The following is a 22713-nucleotide window of genomic DNA, read 5'->3' as shown; positions in this document are numbered from 1 at the left end:
GCTGGGAGACGAGCTCCCGCAGGGCTGCTGAACCCAACTCTGCCCCTGGGGACCCTCCTGGTTCTCTGCAGGGCTGGGGCTGCCGGGCGGGGGGAGAGGACGGTGGGTCTCTGGCAGGGGCAGGCAGGTGGCGAATCCATCATTCTCTCGCCTTCAGCCCTGGGGAGGATGAGTCTGAGCCTTCCAGGCTTCCTTGTGTTGAGGCTCACCAGACATTAAAAATGAGGTTAAATGCCTGAGGTGATGGATACCCCAGTTACCCTGATTTGATTAATTCACATTGGATGCCTCTATCAAAACATCACATGTACCCTACACGGATGTACAGCTATTATGTACATAATAATCTAAAATAAAAACTTTTAAAAAATGAAGAAGATAGCAAAGCCAAGTTTCAGAGCCTCGTGGCCTGTATTAAATGTTTGCTTGTAACTAATGAATTCCTTTGCCGCCTACCCCCAGCCCAGCGGCTGATATAAGACCGCATTTGGAAACAACCCTAAAAATATAAATGCAATGTCCTTCATGAGCGTGGGACCTCTCTCTGGGGAGAAGGGAGGGGACAGGGCAGGGAGCCTTGGCTTTCAGGCTTCCCCGAAGGGTCCCCCACAATCTCCTGCCTCATCTTGTAGGGAGCCTTCGGTGGCCTCGGTTACAGGGTCAACTCAGCTCAAGGCAACCCCACGTTGTGTTCAGAGTCTGTGACTGTTCAGTCTGGGCAGGGCATGCCACAGTGACTGAGGCTGCCCCCAAACCTCCACTGAGCCTCTCACCAGTCCTGCATTCACAAGTCAGTCGCCCCTTTGGGACAAGGCTCCACGTGTCTAGGAGGAGATAACAGACAGGGAGAAGCTGGGACCCACAATGGGCCCCAGAAGTCCCAGACACTTTAGGTAGAACTAGCTCACCAAAAAAGCGTCTGACCACCCTAGGGGGCCCTGAGCTGGGGGTGGAGGGATCTTCCCAGGGACCCAAGTGTAGCTTCTAGAGACTCACCTTAATCTCTCCTCTTCTACTTCAACTTGTCAGCCCTAACAGCCCCTCCCCAAGGCTTTGCTTGTGCTCCTGGCCCTGCTACAGGTGTACCTGGTCAATTCTATACACATACAGATACACCCTTCCTTCATTCATTCATTCACACAACAATTATTGAGCACCAACTGTATACCCAGCTTCATGCTGGGTATAGGTGCTGGCTCATCTATAACAGTGAGCAGAGCAGACATGGTCCCCACCTTCACAGAGCTTTCAGTGATAAAGAAAGACCTTAAAATCACAAACAACCCAGTTTTTAAAATAGTAATAATGGGCAAAGCATTTGAACCAACGTTTCACCAAAGAAGATAAATGGACAGCAAATGGGCAAATGAAAGATGCTCAACGTCAGCAATCATTAAGGAAATGCAGATTAAAAGCACGATGAGGTGCCACTGCACATCTGTTCTAGCAGCTGTAATTAAAAGAACTGACATCCCAAGTGATGGCGAGGAAGTGGCTGAAGTGGGACCCTCACATGTTGCAGGTGGGAGTGTGACATGGTACAACCACTATGGAAAAGAGTTTGCCAGTTTCTTAAAGCGCTAACATACACCAACCATATATGAGAAATAAAAACAAATACCCACACAAAGACTTGTACACGAATGCTAATTGCAGCTTTATTTGCAATGGTCAAGACCTGAAATCAACCCAAATATCCATCAACAAGGAATGGATGTGCAAACCGTGACATGTTCGTACAATGAAGTACTACTCTGAAATAAAAAGGAACTATCGCCAATGGTAGAGATGAATCTCAAAATAATTATGACACGTGAAGGAAGCCAAAAAGTGAATATACTGTAGAATATTTCCATTGTATAAAATTCTAGGAAAGGCAAACCAGAAAGCAGATCAGTTGTTGAGGGCATGGGGGGAGAGCCATAGGGGGAAGGAGGGATTACAGAGTCATGAGAAACCTTTTAGGGAAGATGGATATGTTCATTATCTTGATCGTGGTGATGGTTTAATGAGTGACTATGTATGTCAAAACTTATCACATGTTAGACCCTAAACTCTGACCCTGCACAGGTCAATAAAGCCATTTTTAAAATTACAACTGCTCAATGAATCATTTAATTACAGGTGAGATTAAAGAGATGCAAGTGAAACATTCTGGACGCTCTGAGAATTTACAACAGGGAAGGTGACTTCACCTGGGGACCAAGAACCACACGCGGAGATCAAGTTGAGACCAAAAACAGCCTTGGAAATGGGGCGGAGGGCGCTGGGGCGAGGCAGCTTAATTCTAGCAGAGCAACCAGGAGGACGGCCCTGGGGGCAGCTTGGTGAGCCAGAGGGAACCGGGGGCTCTCTGAACATGGAGCTCTTGCTTGATCTCGTCCAGACGTCCAGTTGTCTCGGCGATGAGGCTTCCCACGGGGACCGCCACCCCTTCACTGCTCCAGCTGGACCCAGGCTCATCAGAACATGGGGTCCCCATCGCCTTCTCAGGGCTCCCCCATTTTAGCCAGGGAAGCAAGGTCTACACAGGCTCCACACTCCCCGAGCCTTGAACCTACCTTCAGCTTGGCGAGGGTCTCCGGGCACAACTTTCCTCGCTCCCCCACCAGGTCAGATTTCAGCCCGGCCCGGCCACTCCCTTAGCATTTGGGGAGCACGCCTCGCCTCGTCTTCATTCGAGAGCAGATCACCTGAATTAGGATCCCAGCTTCATTACTCACCGGCTGTGTAACAGCCCTGGGCCTCAGTTTCCCGATCTGTAAAATGGGTTTCATTGGGTTGTCATAAGAATTAAATGCACTGACATTTATAAAGCACTTAGAAGAATGCCTTATTTCTTTGGTTACATACAAAATGAAATTCTATCCCCGCCCCCCGCAATAAATAGCAGGAAGAGCTCTGAAGAGGGAGGCCATGTGTCAGGAGAAGGGTCTCAGGATGAAGAGACAGAAGGGATTAGTGTCTGACAGCGGACAGCAGTGGCAGCGCATGCCTGGCCTCTCTGGGCTTGCACGCAGGGCTGTGTCTGCCAGCTCAGACATTCCCAAATGAGCCAGTTCTGTGACTGCGGGCGAGTTTGGCATCAAAAGCCTTCAGGGCTCTTCCTATGTGATCATGAGCTCCCGGTTGAGATTCCTCTGGCTGGAACAAGCTTCTTGGTCCCCCCGAGTTGCCCAGCACTTTTGTCACATGTGTGTGCATCTTCGCTCGGGGATGCTGGGACCACAGAGCGATAGATTGATTTTTCTCTCTGTCTCACTTTCTGTTTTCTTCTTTGTTCTTCTCCATCTCAAAAGGAAAGGAGCAAAACGCTTCTGCTCAGGGCTAGCTTTCCTGTCCAAGCCAAAGCAGGTTACCTTCCAAGACTTTGTGGTTGGAAAACATCCAGTTCTTCCATCTGGGTGGCTCGCAATTGTATAATACACGCCATTGCATTTCATCCTCAACAGCCTTGTGCAGCCGGCAGAGCTTGGCTATGCTACAGAGGAGGAAACTGAGGCTCAGAGAGCTGAGAGCACTTGTGCTGGGTCAGAGTACCTGTTATAAGGAATCATAATCAACTCTGTGACGTGTTTCATGTGCACAGTCTTTGTAATTTACAAATGATCTACACATCTAGTCTCATTGGGGAGCATCAAACAAAAAAAAATCCCAGAGTAAGCTATTATTATTCTTGATTTACAGATGGGGAAACAAAGGCTTAGAAGATCAGCGCTATTTCCACTGTTCCCTGACTAGTGGGTTCGGTTACACCCAGCATTTACTGGGCACCCACTAAGTGCCAGTCTTTATTCTAGGTCTTGGAGAACAAAAGAGAGCAAGAAATATCTCCCTACCCTCGAGGAGCTAATTTGGAGGCAGCGTGGTAGGCGCCTTGAGGCTGGGTGCTCCCAGGGCTCTGCAGCAGGGCAGAGAGAAGGGGGTGTCAGGGAGCCCTCGTGAAATAGCAGACATCAGAGCTGAGTCTTGCAGGATGCATAGGAATTGACCAGGTGAGTAAAGGTGGGACGGACATTTGGAACTAAGAGACAAGAAGGCTGGACTCAGCATGGGCTGTGGGTCCAAGTTGAATGTGCAAAAGCCATGGGGGGTTGGTTCTTATAGAATAGACGCTTGAGCCAGGTCTCCCGATACAGCCAGGTCTCCCGATACAGCCTGGTCCACTGCAGCAGGCAGGGGCAGAACGACCTTTCCTCTGTGTGTGTGCACGTGCGTGTGTGCACGTGCATGTGTGCGTGTGTGTGCGTGCGAGCGTGCACATGCACAAGCATACGGTGGTGGCAGAGCAGATGTTCAGCAGATCCTGGCAGTCAGAGTATGGTCTATGAAATCAGATAATCCGAGTTCAAATCCTGCTTCCATTACTTTTAGCTATTTGACCTTGAGAGCATTACAAAATCTCCTTGTGCCTCAGTTTTCCCCTCTGTCAGTGGAGCTAATGACAGCGCCTGCTCCGCGGCACCCCTGGGAGGACTGTTTGTGAAATATGCCAACATGGGAAAAGCCCCTTCTATCGCTGGCAGTGTTTGGCACAGAGTGAGCACCCAGCGAACATGAGCTGTTATTATTTAGCTAACGCGGACAGTCGGGACTCTCCAAACCCATTCCTCAAAGGACTCTGCCAGAATCAGAGCTGGGAAAGAACCTTAAATTCCTTGCGCTCGGGGTGCTGTCCATCGTATTTGTTCTACAAATAAATTGGGTGTAAGATACAGTCTCAGACTGGAAAGTGGCCATGAGGCTGGAGGACCAGAGAGTGAGAAAAAGCAAAGGCTCGGAGTTGGCAAAGTGCATTCCGGACATACGCAGGGAGCAGCAAGCCTGAGGTTCTTTACTCAGGGGAAGGGCTATGATGTGAAAGGGGCCAAACGTGCTCCATTCGACTCTGGCTCCAGAGGGCAGAGAAGAGCAAAGTGGGCTAATAGGACTTTCAGTATCAGTCAGAGTAAAGGAAGGGGCTGCCTTTAAGGTGGTGAGCTCCCCAGTCACTTGAGCTCCTGGTCATTGGGGGTTTCAAGCAGAAGCTGGAGGGCCATCAGTCTCATCCCACATTGGGTCACCGGGATCACTCTGAAACTCTGAAGAGCCACTGAATTATGCAGTGTGGTGGAACCAGAAATGCAGAAGAGGGTGAGAGGAGAAAGAACAAACACATGGGTACCAGGAGATGAGGCTGAAGAAAGAGGCACAGGACTGCCTGCAGTTGGGCCATTAAGTTTCATTCCTAGGGATTAGAGATTGTCCATTACAGAAATGTAAAAAAAAAAAAAAATGACAATCCTATCAGTCATTTTCGCCTTAGTATAAATTAGATCCACTAATCATTTCCTCCATGACAGATGCCTGATGATAGAAGAGGACAGACGATGCCGACTGAAGCACTCTTCAGGACGTGGAAAGTAGAGTGGGAAGGGCTTTGAGACAACCTTCATTCATCTCAATTTTGCCAAGGAGTAGCCCTGACCATCACCTGAGAGGAGAGAAAAATAAATACTTAGTGGCAAATTTTTGTCATCATTTTTTATTTCAGCACCCAACTATTGAGCACCAACTACGTACCACATTGTGTGCAGGGCACTGGGGACACTAGATGTCATCAGACACAGGTCCAGCCCTCTCAGGCGCCCAGGCTGGTGGAAGACAGACGTGGAAACCACGGTCATCAGTCAGCACGGCCAGTGCCATGACGGAGGGTAATCGGGGTGCCCTTTCCCATCAGCTACGCCCCAGGCCTTCCGACAGCCGCCTCCCCGCCCCAGGAGGAACAGGCGAACAGGGCACCTTATTCGCAGACAGCAAAAGAGCGGCCCCAGGGTTTGAGCAGCCTCTTAGGGAAGCGTCAGGACCAGAGCAGCCCCTGCCTCTGGAGCGGGGCGCCTCCTCCTAAACACAAATGTGTTCCCTGGGCGGGTCCTGGGACATCCTCCCGCCCACGGGCCTCCCCCTCGACAGGCGGCTTGCCCGCTGCCCTCCTTTCCTCTGCTTCCTTTCCAGGGCAACTTTGAACTTGGGCAAGGAAGACGGACGACGACTGTCGCGGTAAGGGCCTGTATGGGGCTCTGGGCGGGTGGATAATTAGACTCGGAGAGAAGCCATCTGCTTGGGGCGCCTGGGGTCTCGGGCAGGCTGGGGCAGCGTGGCTCCGGACCAGGCAGCTCTCTCGGTGGAGCCCCTACCTGCAAAGGGTTTAAATGTCTCTGGCTGTGAGTAGGCCGGACTGGCGGCCTCCCCAGCAGCACGGCCCTGGGTCCGGGGCTAGAGGCTCTCCTTGCTCAGGGCCCTGGGGCAGAACTGCAGGCACGGGGCAGGTGGCAGGGGGTGCGGAGGGGGATAGGCAAAGGCTACCACGGGGAGCCATTAAACTGCAGAGCCGGGAGAACCAGGCTGGCACACGCCCCCCGGGTGATTCCTCTCTCCAGAAGGACAAAGTGAGGTTCAGAGAAAGGGAGGGGCCGAGCCAAGTCCCCAGTAAGACACCGTCTCTAACCACTTCTGTACGAGCGTCGACTATTGTCCTCCTGAATGCGTTTCTGTCCCTGATGTCCGTGCTGAGAGGAGAGTGTGACCGTCAGACCTGGGGCCGCTGAAAGGCAGTTGGGCAGGAGGATGGCACAGGCCAAAGTGCAGAGGCAGAACACAGAAAGTTAGTTCTAGGGCCAGGGAGAAAGTCATTTTAAGGTGGAGCAGAAGAAAGTGAGGTGAGAGAGAGGGAGGAGCCGAGGCACAGAGCCTGCAGGTAATGGCTTCAGCTCTCCCTCGGGCACTGCGAGCCGTGAATGTCCGTGGCGCAGGGACTCTCAGAGGGCAGCCCGCGAGACAAACGCAGAGAGGCAGAACTCCACGGCAAGGGCGAGGCCTGGCCAGAGGCTGTCACATTGGTCCAGAAAATAGGCAGTAAGAGCCGGGTGGAGAAGGCCACAGGAGAGACGGGTGCAGGGACCCTCGAGAGGAAGGACTGACGGGCCAGGTGGCTAATGGAGCCAGGAGGGTGACGCCAGGGTGTCAGTGTCCTTAAGGCAGTGCCTCGGACAAAACCCAGAAATCACAAGCTGTTTCACCCCAATCGTTGAAGCTATCCTGAGCCAAAAACAGCTCAGATTGAGGAAAAATGCAAAACTAACATTTACGAAGCACCAGGGAAATGCCAAAGTCTGAACCAGGCAGCGTGTGAGTCTCCTCTCATTTGAATCTTGTCACCGCCCTGTGCAGAAGGTAATTTTTTACAATCTGATGGAGGAATATTTCACATTTCATAAAATTTACCCATTTCAAGTTTATAGTGCTATGATTTTTAGTGAATGTACCAAGTATAACCATCATCATCCGCCAGTTTTAGAACAGTTTCATCACCCAATAAGATCCTTCACGCCCACTGATGTCAACCCCTGCTCCCACCCCCGCCTGTCCCAGGCAACCACTTATCTAACTTATGCCTTGGTAGATTTGCCTTTTCTGGACACTTCGCATAAATAGAATCATACAATATGTGGTCTCTCGTGCTGGATTCTTTGATACAGCATAATGTTTTTGAGGTTCAGCCACGTTCTAGTGTGTATCAGCAGTTTATTGGTTCTTATGGCTGAATAATATTCAGTGGAATAATATTCCACTGTATGGATGTACCACATTCGTTTATCCATTCTCAAGGTGATCTGCTTTGTTTTCAATTCGGGGCTATTACGAGTCATGTTGCTATGAACATTTGTGTGGAAGTTTTGTGTGGGTGTATGCTTCCATTTCTCTCGGATAGATATCTAGAAGTGGAATTGCTGAGTCATGTGGAAAGTTTAACTTTTTAAGAAATGTGCGGTAGATATTAGCATTACCATGTTTCATACAAGGACACTGAAGCTCAGCTGGGCCAGGTGAATTCCCCTGTGGTGCTGGGTGGTAGCCAAGTGAGGGAAGTAGACTGAGCATAACGTAAATCATGGGAGGTATGTGTCACTGAATAGCCCATGCAGCTCTTGGTAGACCTTGCTTTCAAAAATGATCTCCCCGAGGACTTATCTGTTGTTCTGTGCTGAAATCCCACCACTAGCACGTCTTTCTGGCATGTTAGGTGTGGCTTCTCTTCTTGCACTGCAGGACGAGTTCCCTGTGTGTGGCGATGTGTCAGTTCCCAAACACCTTGCTGCAAACGCTCTCAGGCAAGCAGAGTGGGGCCTGGGAAAGGAAGGCAAAGGGGAGGCAAGAGAGGTACAAAGAGGCCCTGACAAAGAGGCAAAGATGGCCTTGATCACTGTCGTGCGTGACCAAGGTCCTGCCCCACATGTGGTCACATTCGCTGGGTGTCTCCCCTGGGCCACGAACCTGTGATAAGCACTCGAAGGAGACAGGCAAAAGAGACCGGAGCCCTACTGTTAGTGAGCTCACAGCCCCCTGGGGCAGTGGATTCACCATCACACACCAGAGAGGTGCTATGGGGGGCACCGAGGGTCCCAGCAGCCAGAGCAGAGAGAGACCTTTGGGCACGTCCCTTCACCTAGAGATAGAAGACCTAGATCAGAGCTTGCAAATCTCAGATGCCAACAGGGAGAACACTTGTAATTAGACACACGCAATCTTGGGCTGAGCATGCTGGTGACCTGCCCTCTCCAAGGCCAGCAGGTGAATAAATCAGGCCCGACTGGAGATGTCATGAGTGGGGCAGGCTGAGTATTGCCAGATCTTTGATTTTTCAAAAGAAACCAGAAAATCCAAACATTTATTTATGATGTGAAATACCCAGATTTTGCAGTGCCATAAAAGCAGTTCAATTTTTTTTTTTAACTCACCTGTGGGCCAGACTTTGTCCAAGGGCCCCCACTCCGCAACCTCTGGCCAGTTTGCCTAGGCCAGATAAGCTCTGCTCCCCAACCTTTTCTTGGCCTTGGACAAGGGGCGCACCCCAGGGCCGCCCCTCCCGCCCCAGCCTTCCTCCTGCTCGAAGGGGGATTGGCTGGCCGCAGGAGCCAATCAGAGCACAGGAGCTAGGAGGGGGCGCAGCTGATGACAAAGGCGAGGGTTTGTGAGGAGCTGTCGTCCGACCCCATCAGCAGCCAGTGTACGGGATTGACGGATTTTAATTACATCTCTTTCTAATCCTTAACATTTATCTAAAAAGTGACGGGGCGGGCGTGAGGGCGGGTCACGGGCGTGCTCAGCCCCGGGATTGCCGCGTGTCTAATTAGAAGTTTTCTCCCTCTTGATCACCTAAAGTCAAATTCATTTACTCTGCTCGAATTGAGGGTTTAATTGGATTCTTGTTTTTCCTCCTCCTGTCTTCTCCCCCACTCCGTTGCCTTCCAAAGGGCCTCCCTGGTGCGGGGCCAGGCCACCGCATCTCGTTAGCAAGACAGCGTCCCTTGGAGGGCGCGGTGTGTGCCTGTCCCCGCCAGCCCGCGGCAGGTGCATTGGCCCCGGGTCACAGGCGTTATTGAGGCCATCGCGATTTAGGGCCTCGCGTGATGTCTGGTGGGCACCGAGGCGGCCCCAGGCAGAGGTGGGCCTCTTGGCACAGGCAGGGCCCTCCCTGTGGCCCTGGCCCGCTGGCTGGCGGAGCCCTCCCGCCCCTCCCTGCTAGGCCAAGAGGTCCCGAGTCCTTTCAATCCGTTGTGCTGCTGGTGAATGGGCTTAATATTCCAGCTCTGGGAGAAAAGCGGTGGAGAACAGCAATTGGAGGCCAAGCCGGCTACATCTGGGGATGCCAAGGAGTCACTAAAACCACTAATTCTTTTCACACTTAATGAGGTTTCTTCTCTTTTTCGTCGCCCCTCTCTCCTTTTGTCAATTAAAGCCGAACGCAGCAGCCGGTGGCTGGAGATGGTGTAAGGCAGGATAGAACTGGCTCAGAAGCCAGCACCGTCCCATAGGAGCCCGGGGACCTTGGGAGTGTGACCCAGCCACTCTGAGCCTCAGTGTTCCCATCTGTAACATAAGGCTAACATAAGGCTGCTATGAAGAGAAAATAGGCCTGCCACGTGGCAAGAATCCTGGATGCGGCAGAATGCCGTGTTGTGTTTTAGCCCCTAGCAAGGCATTTGGTGCATAATAAGTGCTCAACAAATAGTAATCCCCATTATTATCATATGACCTCGAGCAATTTAGCTAGCCTCTCTGGGCCTCAGGCTTTCCATCTGTAAAATGGGAGCAGTGACTGTCCCTGACTATCTCTTTCCGGTCGTCTGAGAAGTAAATGAGTTAATTCACATTTAGAGCAAGCATCTGGGTCGGAGTTAGGACTTCCTGTAAGTTGGCAAAGATTGCACTAGTAGCTCTCTGAGCTTGGGTAAGTCGCTCTGGACCTCAGTTCTCTCATCTACAAAAAAATAAATAAAGGATTAAAACACCATCTGCCGTGTCTATCTCATAGGGTCGTTGTGATAATTAAATGAGATAGTGTTGATAAAAAACATTTGGGGATCTGTATGTGCTCTACAAGTGTTAACTGCTAGTACGACTCCATTAAAGTGTAATTAGTTGATAAATAAAGGGAAAGAACTGAGCATTTTATCCGCCTTTCCTACACAAACTATACCACTGGGCGCCCCAATTGTAGATGAGGGGACATTTCTCTTTTTAGAAGTATTTCAGCTAATAAATGAGGAAGGGATGCTAGAATTGGAACCTCACTATTTTGCAACCCCTAATGGATTAATGGATGTAGGTTTTCACCACAACTGTCGACATATCCCCAAGCTGGAAACATTACGTGCTTCCTGATAAAAACACGCAGCACTGTGAGGAGGACTTACTAAAAAAGCCAAACCCCAGTCAGATCAAGCCTCCAAAACTAATAGTCGGTTTACAGGAAATATGGAGGACAGAGGAATGTATTAGAAGCCACCATCGGGACGCAATTAGTAAAGTCCACACTGTGCGAAAACATTGGCCAAGCATCTGGTTTCTTCAACTAAGAACATTTTCAAAAGAGAGAAATAGAGATCGTAGGTTGAAAAGAGACTTAGATAAACCAACCAAGCTCATTTGGATCCCAATTGACACAAACTAAAAAAGTAAATAAAATCAAGACATGCATGAAGCAACTGGAAATGTGAACAGTCGGGATATTTGATGATATTGAGGACTTATTTTTAATGAAGTGGGATAATGGTGTTATAGTTATGTAAAAAAAATAATGGAAAAGAGTACTGACATAAATATGGGTAGAATATATGGTGTCTGGGGTTTGCCCCAAAATGATACAAGGCGGTGAGTAGATATTGACATGAAACAAGGTTGATACTTGTTGAAGCTGGGTGATAGCCATATGAGATAGCATTGTAATATTCCCCACTTTTGTATATGTTTGAAATTTTAAAATGAGAAAATGAATTAGCCAAGGACAAGCCTGTATCAGGCATCTTGAGAATGCATGCCGTGGAAACACTATAGGGGTTCCTATAAGAAAACCAGACAGCCCCATACTCAATCTTCCTGAGGTGGTTGGATCTCCCTTTCAGTTCTTGTTGATGAATTTGTTCCTGTTGGCTGCCCCTAGACTTGGGTGCCCTGGTCTCCCACATAATATAGACAGTCTTTTTAGAGTCATTTAGAAATAACATTTAGGGCTTTTCACCTTCTGTTTCTTTCTGATACCACCTTCAAAGGCTTCAGAAGCAAGGCTGAGGTAGTCAAGGAAGGCTACCTGAAGGAGGTGGCCAAAGAGAAGGAAATAGGGCTATTCCAGCCAGTGCAAAGGCTTGGAGGCAGGCTGATTCACAGCCTTCAGGGAGGAGAGGGGCCTGGCTGAAGCAGGGAGCAGCTTGGTGCTGGGACAATCTTGGGTGCTAAATTTGGAGCCAGACTAGAGCCTTGAGTGCCAAGTGAGGTTTGATTTCCTAGAGACACTGTACAGCTGAGTAGCTCCCAATGCCACTTGCTCATGAGAGCAAGTCAAGTGTTTTTCTATGATTTAATTGGGTGTTGGCATTAGACAAGCTTTAGCAAAGAAGAAAGGTGGAGAAAGGAAGAGAAGCCTCTTCGATCGCTATCAACAAAGACCAGCATTTCTCAAAGAGTGTTCAGAGGAACCCCAATCCTTCGGGATCCTCCCTGAAAAGGAAGTACCATGAACAAGAGTTTGGAAACTACTGCATTGTTCTTAGAGAACTAATAAAGGTCCTGGAAGTCCCACAAGAAAGAAACCGTTTTAATTGTGTTTAACTTATCATTTAATTACAATACACTTCTCTTTCTCTGTTTGTGGGAAACCCTGCTTTAGACCAGCAGACGCAGTTGTAAAAAGTCTCTAGACCTTCTGGTTCCAGGCCTGGCTGCTGTTCTCTGATCCTAACTCCCTACTCACTCACCCCTGGGCCCCTAGCCCACAGCTCCACCCAACTCTCAGTCCCACAGCTGGGCCCAGTTTCCAGAATCTCTGCGGCACACTAAGGAGGTCCAGGAAAGGATTAGGGTCTCGCCAGGCCTGTCAGCTTTTGCTTCCCAATCATGGGTTTTAAATATGGTTGAAGCAGTTACATCAAATGGAGGGAAACACAGGGGAGCAGGTGCCAGGAGACCTCCCCCTCTGCTGTGGTTTGAATGTGTTCCTCAAAGTTCATGTGTTGGAAACTTAATCCCCAATGCAACAGAGTTGGAAGGTGGGACCTTTAAGAGGTGATTGGTGTCGGACACCATGGCTCATACCTGTAATCCTAGCACTTTCAGAAGCTGAGGCAGGAGGATTGCTTGAGGCCAGGAGTTCAAGACCAGCCTGAGGAAGAGCAAGACCCTGTCTCTACAAAAAGGAGAAATATTAGCTGGGCGTGGTGGAGCCCAAGTAGTCTCAGCTGCTTCTACTCGGGGGTCTGAGGCAGAAGGATCACTTGAGCCCAGGAGTTTGAGACTGCAGTGAGCTAAAATGATGCCACTGCCCTCTAGCCCTGGAGACAGAGTGAGACCCTGTCTCAAAAAAAAAAAAAAAAAAAAAAAAAAAAAGGTGATTAGGTCATGTCTGGCCTGGTGAGTGGATTAATGCCATTACTGCAGGACCAGGTTGGTTACTGAGGGAGTGGGATCCTGGTTAAAGGGTGGGCTTGGCCCCTCCTCTCTCATGCAGGCATGCTCTCTTGCCCTCCTGCATTGGGTCATGGGATGACACAGCAGATGCAGGCCCCTCGACCTGGGACTTCCCAGCCTCCAGAACTGTGAGCCAAATAATCTTGGTTCATTATAAATTACCCAGTCTCAGGTGTTCTTTTATAGCAACATAAAGTGGACTAAGATGCCCTGTCACTCTGCGACAGTACGAGAGCTGCTGTCTGGAGGATCCGAGGCCTGTGGCACTGGCTCAGACTCTGTGCTGCACTACAAGCCTTTGTCCTTGATCCTGGGGGCAGGCTCTGTCCGTCCAGCTTGGGCACTGCAGCAGGACTCACCTGGTAGGCACCACGGCCAACTTGTGCAGCATAACGCAGGCTGTGCCCTCTCACCCACCTGCCGACACCCAACCTGGGCTCCTGGGTGGGGAGTGAAGAGACCCTCCCTTGCCACCTTGCTTGTCTGAGGCTGCTGGTCTTAGGGTAAGGGGGCTGTGCGAAGGGAGACGCCCCATCCCTCCCTCCCTGTGCATCACTCATTCAAAAGCTACACTTGAGCACTCCCGTGTGCCCTTCCAGACTCTGGGGAGACAGCAGAGACTGCCCTCCTAGACAGCCTGCGTGGGGCTTCCTTTCCAGCATGGCGGGGGGGGGGGGTGCGTGCAGAGTGAAAACTGTAAACATAATAAGTAAATGTATCTGGAATATAAAAAGGATACACATGCCATGGAAAACAAGAAAAGTGATGTGGGGAAAGGAGACGGGGTATCTGGGGCGGGCATGCTAGGATCCTAGCCTTGCCTTACTTCTCTCCAAGCACTGGCCGTCACCTGACTGACTGTTATCTGTCACTCGTCTGTTTGTTGGGTGTCCCTCCCCCTGCTCAAATGGGAGCTCTGTGGGGACAGGGAGTTCCATCTGTTTTGTGCACGGCTGCTCCCGTGTAGTAAGTGTTTGCTGAGTACGCATTTGTTGAATGAATGAAACAGTGCACGTGCCTGGCTTTCCTCCCTACGTCCCCTGCCCTCCTTGCCCCAGGCAGGGAGTGTGTTTTGGCAGCTAATGAGAAAGAGAGGTGAGCACCTGGCTGAGGCTCTGGCTGCAGCCCTGGTCTTATGGCCCAACACGCCCCCCCCCCCCCGCCAACCCCCCTCACTACCCCAGATCCCACTCAGCCCCTTCCCCCAGGGAGGGTGAGCCCAGGCCTCCCAGCCTGCAGGGGATGGGGACTGGGAGATGACCCTGGGCTGGGGCCCGGGCGGAGCAGTGTGGAGGGAGGGGCCTGAGCACTCAGCTCTGCCTCAGAATAATCCAGAATCCACCTGCTCTGACCACCGTGGTGCAGCCACTGCCGTCACTCCCCTGCACGGTTGCAGCGGTGACCTTTCTGTGCTGCCCGGCTGAGCAGAAGTCAGGCCCCTCTGCGGACAGCCCCCTGAGACTCCCATCGCACTCAGAATGACAGCCACCATCTCCGATCGTCTCCAGCAAGGCCTCCTCCCGCTGTCCCCAGCCTCACTGCCTCCCGTTGCTGGTCCTCAAATATCCCTCACACTCCCTCCCCAGAGCCTCTGCACCTTTTCTTCTCTCGACCTGGAACTCTCTGTCCCGGTATCCACAGGGCCGATACCACCGCCTCAGCAAGGTCTTCTGTGACCAGCCCACCCCACATTGTCACCCTTCGTCCTTCTCTTTTTCTGCCTTTACTTTTTACTTCATGGCATCTGCCATTACACTATTTATTCAATTGTTCATTGTCTGTGTCGTAAGAACACAAACTCCCTGAGGATGACGACGTCGCTGTTCTATCTACCCCTATATTCCCGGCACCTGATCAGTACCGGGCACACAGTAGGTGCTCAGTAGATTTTTGCTGAATGAATAAATGAATGAGCCCGCCTGTCAGCGGGCACCTCTAGGAGACAAGTTCCCCAGGGAAGTGGACAGTGGCTCTGCATCCTGCCGTACCTGGCACAGGGCAGACGGGCCGAGGTGGGGCTGGGGCTGGTCCTCGGCCTTGGACAACACTCTTGAGCCTAGCTGAGGGCCCAGAGGCCCAGGAAGCGCAGTGGACACCGCCCCCCCCCTCCACGTCCACCCAGGCTCTCCAAGCCCTGCAGGGACAGAGACCCCCTCCCTGCAGAGGAGCCCCCTCCCTGTTTACCATAATAGCATTCATGGCAGAATGTGAGGGTGATCTGATTACAAGAGCCATAGAAGTTTCAGAAAATTTGGGAACTGCAGGAAAACACGAAATGAAAATAAACCATAATCCACATATATACTATTAATACCTTTTTTTATTTTTAACAATGTTGAGATCAGATGGCACACCCTGTGTTGTAACCTACTTTATTCTTAACTTTTTACTGGGAACACATTTCATAGGCCACACATTTTTTTCCAAAATGCCATTTTTAGTGGTTGTCTGTGCCCTAGAACCCAACAAAACCGCAGCGGCGTGTTTACCAATCCCCTGTCATTGGGCACTCGGGTTGCTCCGGATGTTCGTCCGTGGCAGCAGCTGCAGCAGCTTCCTGAGCCGCACGTCCCAGCGCCTGCCTCGGCTCTTCCACAGGACCAAGTCCCTCTCCCAGCAAATCTGGGGTTCAAGTCCAGGCCGGTGAAGGAGGCAGCAGCCCATTTTGTTCCCTCTGCTCTGGGCGGTGCTGAGTGGTTCCCAGCACGGTCCCCTCCCCTTCCCACGGCCTTGCCTAGGACCTGCACTTGTCAGAATTAGAGCATCCCACTTAGGCAAGTTTTGACATCCTCAGAAAGTCCCTTTGGTGGATTCCAATACATTTGTCCAAATGCTGCATGTAGTTTTGGACGTTTGCCATACACCAGTGTGGTGTCTAGGCCATCTGAGATCCTAAAAAGTCCATTCTTCTCTCTGAGCTTCAGTTTCCTTCTCTCTGCAATGAGTGGATGGGGACCTCAGAGTCCCTTTCAGCCCCAACCCAGGGGGCAAGCCCCGGAAGTGCCACACAGCATAGAAGAGGGCGGGAGTGTGGGCTCTGCCAGCCTGGCGTTGAATCCCAGCTTTGCCAACTATAATGTGATCTCCAGCAGCTTCCTTGAGCTCTCTGTGCCTCAGTTTCCTCTTACTGTCACAGGCATGTGAGGAGGAATAAATGAGATCCTCTGAGCCACCTCTGCACACACCGCCTGGGCTCAGAGCACACTAAGTGCTCAGGAGATCTGTCTTTATTATGAGGATGCGACTTGGTCTTTCAAATTCTTTATCTCGTTGACCACACTGACATTGTTCCAGTTTTATCAAAGAAACAGGTTCAGAGAGAGAGTGGAACATGTCTCAGGTCACTTGGCCAGATCAGAGGCATGGCCAGGCTCATCCGAGCTGCTGACTCCCACTCCAGTGCTCTCCGTGTCTGGAAGGCCGGCCCCAGACAGTGGCCCAGCTCTGGGGACAGTGAGGGACCCTGTGGCTGAGAGTCCAGGCCATGCTTCCTCCATCCCCCCTCCCCCTACCTGGCCTCCAGGTCCCGCGTGGCACGTGTGGGCAGCTGGGAGGGGTGAGCCGCAGAGCCCGCAGCGCGTGAGGTTGTCAGAAAGCAGGGCCAGGTTCTGTCTGCTGAGCCGAAAGAGCCAGAGTGACTAATAATATGCTTTTGTTAAAAAAAAAAAAAAAAAAAGTGACACTCAGAGGAACATTTTCTTCCCCACAACAGAAGGTGTACAGCGCACCTGGCAGTCGGGAATGGGCCAGCAGCAGAGGCGGGCAGGCCCTTGCCCCCAGGTGGCCCTGGGTGAGCCTCAGCTGGCCGGTGGAACAGCTGGCCTGGGCCCCGGGGACTCGGAGCTGCCTGAGACTCTCTCTCCAAAGCGCCACAGCGCCTGTGCTCCACTGGCTTCACCCCGGGACGGGGACACAGGTCTTCTCTGTTCCCAGGTCCTCCAGACCTCTTCCGTGGGGAACGGGGAGGACTCTGAGCGAGCATGTGGCCCATCTCCAAGGCCCGCCCAGCGGCGCCCCTCCCACCACTCTGCCTTCCCCCAGCCCAGGAAACCTCGTCTGGTCTGGGGACTCCGATCATCCCGAATCTTCCAAATCTTTGGGTTTCCACCCAGCAATTTCCACCCCCACCTGCACCACGCACACCCCCAGGCTTCGGTTATGACACTCAAAGGCCAAGAACTGACTCTGACTCCCGCTGGGTCATCCCTCCCCTGTGGCAGTGAACGCTCTGGGTCCCACCGCCCTGTACAGGAAGAGGAAATGCCAGGGAAGGAAGGAAGATGAACACTTCAAAAAAGAAAACCATCTGACTGTATAATTTTACATTTATCCTTTAATCAATTAATCTCTGTCTCACTTAGACCGTGAATTCCAGGAGGGCAGGACCTGAGTCTGATGGGGCTCCCCGTTCCATCTCCGCGTCCAAGACGGGGGCCCAGCAAACAGGGGAGGGCGAAGATCAGACAGATGAAGAAACGGCTTCTGCCCCCCGCGGGTTCCCTGGGTGAGCTCAAAGGGACCCCTAGGAGCACAGAAATAAGGGTGCTGAACCCGCTCTGTGGTTGCCACGCTGGGGCTGTGAAGGCAGTTGTGTGAATCCTGTTTCTAAGATTTTAAAAAGTCTAATGAAGTCAATCCCCTACCACCACCACCATCCCCCGGGGGGGCAGGGGGACAGCTTTGCACGAGCTCACAAGATGGCAGCCTGGTCGTTTTGCCCAGTTGTAACACATGTCCCGGGACTCCAGTTGGCTGTTGGCGACATGGCAGACCCCAACCCATGCCAGACCGTGTGCCCAGTATCGCCAGCCTCTGTGTGACATTAATGAGCATGTGATGGTCACTTGCTCCCCTGAGAATGTGACTTATGGCACATAAATGTGGGCACATTTATTTTCATCGAAGGGCTCTAATGAGTCTGTGAATCAATCGAGGCAGAAGCTCAGAGACGTCAAGGGACCCACCTAAGGTCGCACAGCTGGTGAGAGCTGGAGGAGGCATCGGCCCAGTTCCTCCGCTTCCACATCCCCACTGCTCTGTGAGGGCGGGAGCAGCCAGAGCCCGGGGCAGCGGCTCGGGGAGCAGCCACCTCTCCAGCACCGCGGAGGCCCCGCTGTCCCCCTGTGTTTCCTGAAAGGCCAGAGCTTCCCCTCCTGCTGCGAGATGCTCAGACGGAGCAGGTGGCTCCCTCACCAGGACGCCAGGCCTGCCCCTGCCTGCCCCTCCCCTGCCTCCCTGCCCAGGAGGAGCTGCCATGTGTCCTGGACACAGCAGGTGATGGGAAAGGGTGGCAGCTGAGGTCACGGCGTGAAGCAGCCGGCTGTGGACAGGGAGAAATGGCCTCCCAGACACACTTGCACCTTGTCACCCAGCCCGGAGCGAGAGGGTAGGGCGCGGCTGGCCTGGCCACGCTGTGCCAGCGTAGGAGACCCAGGGTCCCCACGAGACCCCCGGGAGGAAGAAGGGCCAAGCCCTCCACGTCCAACTATTAGGGAATGGGGAGGGAATGGCAGCGGCCGGCTTGGAGTCCCATGAATGGAATGGCCACTCGAGCGTCCAGCTGAGGACGTGGCCTGACTGCACGGTGACAGAGCAAGGATGGAAGGTGAGGTCCACTTCCCAGGGATGGGACGTGCAAGGCCCTGTCTACCGCCACCAAAAACATAAAGTAAACAGGGAAGAGGCAGCTGTGGACTGAGGCAAAGAAAATGCCTTGAAGTCATTCTGCCCTGCATTTGCACCCTACGTCCCCTAGACCATGTTGTGCAGATTTCTTAATCTCTCTGAGCCTCAGTTTCCCATCTAGAAGTGTTTATTCGTTTGAATAGGAAACACATATACTTGGAACAAAATTCAAAAAGACATAAAGATATGCACAGGGAAGAGTGAGTCCCCTCTCTCCTGTCTCCCAGTCACGTAGTCCCCTCCCCAGAGGCAGCCATTGCTCCCAGCACCCAGGGCTCCAAGGATTGTCCACACCTTCATAAGCAAATACACACACACATTCATGTAGTCTTTGCTATTTTACATAAACAGTAGCACCCTATACGCATTGCTCTGCACATCTGGCTTTTTGTTTCTGTTTTTTTAACCCAAGAGCCTATTTTGGCAATCTTCCCACAGGACATGCTGCTTCTTTCTTTTAGTGGCTACATAGTATTCCACTGCCTGCATATGCCACCATTCATGAGCCAGCTTCCTCTCCATGGGCTCTTCTGTTAGTTCCCGGTCAAGCTATCGCAAACAGTGCTGCAATAAATCATCATGTTATCTGTAGGATAGATTCCAAGAAGCTCAACCTCTAGGTCTAAGAATGCATGCACTTATAATTCTGAGAGATAATGTCGATTGCCCTCCATGGAGGTAGTAACACATTGTCTGAGAGTACCTGTTTCTCCACACCAATTTCAACTCAGTATATTTTTGAAACTTGCTCAAGCTGATGGATAAAAATGCTATCTCTGGCCACTTTTCATTTGCCTTTCTCTCATTGTGGAAGAGAAATCAGCACCTTTGCACATGATGAGAACCGTTGGTAGTTCCTTTCCTGCAAACTGCCCATTCCTAACCTTTTCCCACCTTTTTCTTATTGATTTGGAAGAGCTCTTTACATGTTAAGAAATTTAGTCTTCGTGATATGAACTTCAAATATTTGTCAGTTTCTCATTTATCTTTTGATTCAGTTTACGGTGTTTACTTCCATGCAGACTTTTCTAACGTCATCAACCTTACCGATAAGAATTGTGTGGAGTTCCTGGGTTTGTGTCCTGCTTTGAAACGCTGAGCTTTAAACTTTGGCCCTCAGGGACTCTCATGATGGTCTCTAGTCTGACCTTTCCTCCCTGGTTTGACCCACCGCCAACGTTGACACCTGTTATCTGAGTCTGGCCTCCTCTGCACAGCTCTGTCTGGTTTAGGCTAGACACCCCCACCCCTCCACTGCTCTACCCCCGCCTCCAATTCTGCAGTTTGGCCTACAGTTTCCTGACACTCCCCAGCACCCCGGCTTCTGTGCATGGTCAGCGTCTTCCTAGCACGCCCAGAACCCGCTGCTCGGCCCCCTGCCCCGCCGGATGCAGCAACGCCACCATCACACTCCTTCTCCGTCTCCTGCCCCTCCCCCGAGGGCACGCCGGCCCAGCCTCCCTGCTGCTTCCAGAACACAGCCCTGACCTTGAAGCCCTGACCTTGAAGCCCTGACTCCTGTGTCCTGGCTGCGACGGTACGGGGTCCAGAGATGACACAGAAGGCACGTAGGGGCACAACCAGGCCGACACAAGGCAGAAGTGAGTCTTCCCAAACCCTCTGCTAGCAAACCCCAACATGGCTTCCTCCTTCACAGCTACTTAGCCGAATTTCTATCTTTATTAATCAAATAACAAATTTAATTAATTACTTTAAATTGCTTTAATTGAATCTAGAATGAGAGCATGGACAAAATCCCAGGAAGTAATGAACCCAGGCATTTCCAGCATCTGGAGTTGAAATGATCTTTAATTTCAATTTGGGAGCAGAAATAATGTGCCCACAGTCAACCCCTCCCCTCCCAGCCTGCTTCCAACTCTACCCAGTGCACCGACAGGCCCTCGGCACCCTGCTCTCTCTCTCCCTCCTGAGCAGCAATGGTCTTTCTGCCTCAACTTATCTTAACCACGAAATGGGTACAAACCCCACCTGCAAGTGTTCTCTAAGTGCTGGAGAACACCAGGTGCTTGGGGAGTGCCCAGTATCAGACCTGAGACTGCATCCTTGTCTCTGTGCCTTCACTCATGCTGTTCCCTCTGCCGGGAAGGCCTTTTCCTTCCTTCTTCCAGCTGTTGTATCCCTGCCTTCAAGGCCAGCTCAAACATCCCTTTCAAAGGAAAGCTGTTCCACCCTCTACAGAAAGGACTTAGAGAGACCGAGCAGTCCTCCCTGGTTGGCAGTTGCCCTCCGAGGTGCAGCCCCAGGCCAGGAAGAGGGAACATGGAGTAGAGCCGACTTTGGCGGGGTGGAGAGAGGCATGTATTCTCTGGGTATTAAAGATGAGGACACAGAGGCTCAGAGAAGCACAGTGATTTACCCAAGATCACACAGCTGGGCAGTGGTCAAGCCATGCCTGACCCTAGGCCTGACACAACTGCCTTTCTGGCCCTGGCTGGGCGGCAGTAGACAAAGCCCAGGGTTCCCCCCCTAGAGCTCCATCTTCCAGGCTTCTCTCTGCCCTAAACCACCAGATCCCATCAGTCCCCTCTCTTCCCACTCGCCCCACATCTCCTCCCTCCTCTGACTCCACCCACCCTTGCCTCCCAGGCCTCTCTCCATCCTGGGCATGACTTTGGTCCAGCCTGGCCTCCAGGTGCCCTGTCTTCTTAAGAAAAATGAATGCTAAGGCAGCCAAGATACTCCTGAGTCTTTCATTCTTATTATTATGGTTATTAATTCATATTACTATTTTATTATTAGTCTTCCCCTCAGCTTCCAGGTCTCTGTTGGCATTCTGTTCATTGACCAATGCTCCTGCTCAAACACCTACAGTGGCTCCCTATTACCTGTGGCCTCAAGTTCAAACACCTCTTTCTGGCTATCAAGATCCTCCAAAACTTGGCTCTCCATGGGTCAAGTAGCTCCCCCAACACACTCTATGCCCTTGGGAAGTTTATTCAACTTTTATGAACCTTCATTTTCTCCTCTGTAAAATGGACATTTCAACCTCTACCATGGGAGACTGCCAAGGATGCAATCAGGCGAGATGTGAATGAAGCCCAGCACAGTGCCTGGCACCGTGGCAGCCCGCGGGAGAGGTGAGTGCTTGTCCCGTCCACGCCTCCCGCCTTCCAGTCTGGGCTGCAACATACATTCTCCATTCGACCCAGGATGGGGGGGTGGGGGTGGGCTTCACTTCTCTAGAAAGAGTTTTATTTTTAAATTCTGAGCTCCCCACCTTTGTTCACACTCTTCCCTCTGCCTACACATCCTTCACGGCCCAGCTCAAGAGCCCCACCCCTGATTCATGATTCTTTTGAAGACTGGGCGCCACGCACAGTCTCTCATCCTGTCTCCAGTGGGGTCTGGCATAAAACCATCCCGAAGTGGAGCCCAGGCTCACCCCGCAGGGCTAGGGACGAGGGATTTCCCGTCCCTGGGATCTCTGAGCGCCAGGGGCAGGCCTGGGGCCCCTCACCCCACGAACAGCCCGGGACACCTGCCACCGCCCCTCCCACTCCTCCAGGAGCGCCTGTGCTCCCTCCGTCCTGTTTGAGAGACACAGTCTGCTCTGCAGCAAAGTCCTTTTAAGCATTAAGGCACATTCGCACCCTTCTTTCCTCCCAGAAAAGATCTTATCTTCCTGAAATCTCAAGAGCTGGTTTTTCCTGCCAAGAACATTCCACCTCAGTCTAATCCCAGGAACCACAGAAGGATCCAGATGCTTGGAGGGACCCCACCCCGCTCTCCTTCTGCCCCCTCCCCAAGCTCCTGCATAAGGCAGCCCGTCCTCCCGCTTCCTGATGGGGAAGTGGGTCCCTACAGGAACACAAAAAAAAGTTTGCCCAAGGTCAAAGAAAGAGCTGGTGCACCAAGAAAGGGAATAGAGGATACTGGGAATTCACCTTCCCACGGGGAGACTGAGGCAGAGGTCGCCCAGGGCTGCAGGAAGGGTAGGTGTGATCGGTAACCCGCCTGCAATAATATTTAGGGGCCTGGCCAGACATCTGCCACCCCCGGGCA

Source organism: Microcebus murinus, chromosome 4, assembly GCF_040939455.1.
Source record: "Microcebus murinus isolate Inina chromosome 4, M.murinus_Inina_mat1.0, whole genome shotgun sequence".
Lineage (NCBI taxonomy): Eukaryota > Metazoa > Chordata > Mammalia > Primates > Cheirogaleidae > Microcebus > Microcebus murinus.
Note: the sequence above shows the minus strand (reverse complement) of the source record.